The following is a 4,202-nucleotide window of genomic DNA, read 5'->3' as shown; positions in this document are numbered from 1 at the left end:
AAGGAGATGGCAAAGGGAGAAAAAGAGTAAACAGCAAATGAAGAAAGAAAGTGTGGATGGAGAGGAGGATGTTAGAATTTTCCTCGTCAGTGAGAATAAGGAATTGGTGGATTCATACCGTATACACTCCTTAGCTCCCTACCGGTTCAGTAGTCTGAGGCTTTATTTAGAAGCTGGGGGACACCTAGTGGAAGTGCTGAATCTACAGTGAACCCCACCAATGCTGTTTCCTTAAAAAAACACAGATAGTATGGTAAAGGAAACACCAGTCAATTCTCCTCTGGTTTTACCACTTCCTCTAGAAATAAGTGGCTTTTCCACTACCAATCATCTCGAAATCAAGCTCTAGGTCTATCCACTACCAGGGCTAATACAAGGTCTCTCCACTTCGCCGAATCATCTTTGGAAGACGCAGGAACTCAAAGTACTCACAAGTACTCACAAGGACCGAAATCCATTGAAGAAAGGGAGAATTTGCAATGCTTCAAATAGAACTGAAGTAAAACTCAAAGTGGAGACAGAAATTGAGAAAGTGAGGAATAAAAACATTGGAGTTAGAAAAAGAATGAAAGAATGCGTCAACGGCAGAGAGAGGAGTTAGAGAGAGGGTAGATATATAAACAGAGGAAGAAAGATAGAGAGGGAAAGAGATCGGGATGAGGGAAATGAAAGAAGAAGGGAGAGAGAGACAACGGATAGTATGGAAAATGAGAGAGAGGGCAAGAGTGGGAGGGAGAATTATAAAGGGAGATAGTAAAATGGATAGAGAGGAATGAGACCAAGGCCGAGGGAGGGAGACAGAGAATGAAACGTTAGTATTATAGCGAAAGGGACCTAGAGAAACTGAAAATCAAATAGATGCACTGGGTGAAAATGAAAGAGTGGAAGTGAAATGAGAGAGTAAAGAAAGGGGAGGGAGATACAAGTGTCTGGTAATTGGAGAGAAAGACTTTGTATGTGTGGGTCAGCAATGGTGAGGATGGGTACAGATAATATATAGAAAATCCAGGACTATAAAGTGTCTGTTATGACCTGAAGGAATTGTCTATTGTCTAACTATCTTGGTCCGTTTCTGTTGGTCAATGCTCTGTCTGTCCTTTTTCTCTTGTTGTTGCTTCATTGTTTATCAACCAAAGGCACTGTGTATGTTCTCCTTCCATTCCCAATATGAACAAGGCCTGTGCACTCATCCTAGTATGATGAAGTTTATTGTTGTATGTGAATGATAACCTAAAGGGAGGGACTTCGAGTCCCAGGATCTTGGCCTCAGAGCGCTTAAAGCACACTCGAAGACCCACCGCACTGGCCGCTCCCGAGCAAATCCTAGGCCAAGGGCGGGACCATCCTGCACCTATCAGAGCCCGGAGGAGGCTGGGTTGGGCCACCACCTTGCCTCAACACCCCCTTTTCCCAATTAGGATTCCATCTGATTGTGCCCCGGTCTCAAGCTCTCTCATCCTGACCTATTTGTATGCACTTGTCGTCATTTGTTGGTGGTTCTGTCTTTTGTTTTTTTTCCTCCTTGTGCTCATTTTCAAAGTCAGTAAAGAGCGCTGGTGGTCTCCTTGGTCCCGTTACTGACGCCTATCCAGGGCTGGTGAGAATTTGGAAGGCCCAAGCCGTGTGCAGGCTTTCATATCTATATTTTTGGCTGGTGATGCCTTTAGTGGGCTGCATATAAAAGTAACTACAGCTTTGCTGGGGAGCATATTTTGTATTTTACTTTCCTTTGCACGCAAGGTGGCTCCCCTTTGACAGATCTCTTTGAGATTAAGATATACATTAAGAGATATATTTTCAGTTAAGTCTACCCCGCTTTTAGTTGCTATTAATTTTGCGATGGAAGACTGGGCCTATTTTGAGGAGAATGAATACAGGTACAATGAGGAGGAGCATGCACCCCCTCTGGAAGACAACCTTGTGGAGGCCTTAGATGCATCTGTACAACAATCTGTTTGTTGCCCTCAAGACAATTACAGCACAGCTTCAAAAATTCACCAAAAATCACGGAATGCTTTCCCAAAAACCCGCTGCAGGTATCTCGACCGCAAAACCCAGATCTTTGCCATCGAGTTGGCCGCACGCCCAGGCTTTAACTAAGTTACCCCAGCTTTCAGCAAGTGACCATCAGTACTCGGAGGCAGCTGGTCCTGGTAACTCTTCATCCAGCAGGGTTTATAACGCAACGACAGATACATATACGGATACTGATTCCACAGGAAAGACCATCTCCCCTAAAAAGAAGAAGGCTAAGAGGCATTCTAGCGAACCCCAATACGTTTCCATGTACCAGTCTACGACCCCCTTTGATTTTAACCCACTGGACATTATCCATCCTAGATCCTCAGACTGGGCTCCTCCCCGGAGGTATCAGATTATCTGCATCAAAACCTCAGACGCAGCTTTGATAAAAAAGTTCGCAATAGGCTACGATCTGAATGTCCACGTCCAGACATCCCAGACAAGGTGGAGGAAACACCAGACATAGACCCCAACATGTTGGTATTTCTAAAGAAATTTGCCAAGGATCCTAAAAAAGGCATTGATAGAGCCTGGTGCAGATGCCAAGACAAGCTCTTGGACACCGCTGGCCATCTAGCAAAAATTTTGAAACTGGCCTTGGTAGCCAAGGAAACGGGGACACCCATTGATCCTGACATCCTTGCGGGATGGACACAGCATGCTGTATGTTTCTTAGGAAACGCTAACTGTGCCATCTCCGCAGAATGGAGGAAATCGCTACTTATGCGAATGGATAATAACCTGACCAAGCTTGTGGAAGCAGAGCTGGTCCTCTGGCAGAAGGGATGCTATTCGGAGACAAATTTGCAAAAGATGTCTATAAGTACGTGGGGACCTTCACCTCCCTGGATAAAGCCCAAACCAGCATTAAGCGGGTATTTCAAACTGGCCTTTTTGGACGGGCCGGTGAGGCTGGGGCCGCTCGCCAGGCCGTCCTTACTATCAAGGCCCAACCAGAGGAGGATATGGTTGAGGGGACTTCCAAGACTCCACCAGAGGTGGCACCTTTTACGCCTCCCGACGTCAAAACCGGCGCAGGTTGCATTGTGGTGGACAAAGGGGGAATTCCAACCCCAGATTACAGCAGTTAAGCCCAATGTCTCTAGTATTATGTCCTCTGGGGGACGTGTTTGACATTTTCTGCACAATTGGTCACAGATCACTCAGGACTCCTGGGGCCTCATTTATGAGGCTGTGCGTCACTTTTACGCCGCCGGTGCGTCACTTTTTATGACGCACCAGTGGCGTAAAAAATGCGCCTTGTTGCGCCATATTTACAAAGTGACGCATCTAGGTAAATGCGTCACTTTGTAAACCCCTGCGCCACATTATACCTGCGCCAGGTATAATGTATGCAAGGGGGGCGTATTGACGCAAGGAAGGGTCGTAGAAGTGAAGCAGTGAAATCTATGAGATTTCACTGCGTCACTTTTAGGACGCCGTTGTGTCAAAATCTTGCGCCTGCCTCACAGCAGGCGTAAGACTGACGCAGGCCCTTTCACATGGGGCTTGTCCCATGTGAAAGGACGCATTGCTGGAGTTGCGTCACTTTTGTGACACACTCCAGCAATTCGTCACTTTTGCGCTTACAGATACGTCAGAAATACTGACGTATCTGTAATTCCTTGCGACATGATGCGTCATACATTAAATATGACGCATCAGGAATGTCGCAAGGAGTGCGCACTGAGAAGTGAAGCATCGCTGCTTTCACGCAGCGATGCGTCATTTCTCATAAATGAGGCCCCTGGGTACTACAGACGGTACAGGGGTTCCGCATAGATTTCTACCAAACATCATTTCAAAGTGTTTCTCCTCCCCCTTTGTATTTTTCCCAACTAGAGATGACTTTTATAGATCAAGAAATAGAAGAATTGCTACAAAAACATGCAGTGGCCTACTGCGAGGACAGATCGGGGGTTTCTGTAGCAACGTCTTCTTAGTCCAGAAGAGAGGCAAAGGTTATCATCTAGTTCTCAATCTCAAGGAATTCAACTGTTTTGTCCTGTACAGACACTTCAAGATGGAAGGAATCCATCTTTTGGCAGACATTTTGAGGCAAGGGGACTGCTTGGTCTGCCTCGACCTCAAAGATGTTTATCTGACAGTTCCAATTTTTCCACCACATCGAATATTCTTACAGTTCCAATGGTGAGGCAGACAACTAAAATACATGGTCC

At 46.0% G+C, this 4,202-nt stretch overlaps 1 pseudogene; it reads left to right on the top strand.

Moving 5' to 3' along the window:
* The first annotated feature begins 1,839 nt into the window (after window positions 1-1,839).
* LOC147712892 (uncharacterized) lies at window positions 1,840-3,870 on the top strand (annotated as a pseudogene).
* The last annotated feature ends 332 nt before the right edge of the window (window positions 3,871-4,202 follow it).

The sequence above is a fragment of the Lissotriton vulgaris genome, chromosome 5, assembly GCF_964263255.1.
Source record: "Lissotriton vulgaris chromosome 5, aLisVul1.2, whole genome shotgun sequence".
NCBI classification, from domain to species: Eukaryota; Metazoa; Chordata; class Amphibia; order Caudata; family Salamandridae; genus Lissotriton; species Lissotriton vulgaris.
Note: the sequence above shows the minus strand (reverse complement) of the source record. Positions and strands in the feature narration are given on the sequence as shown.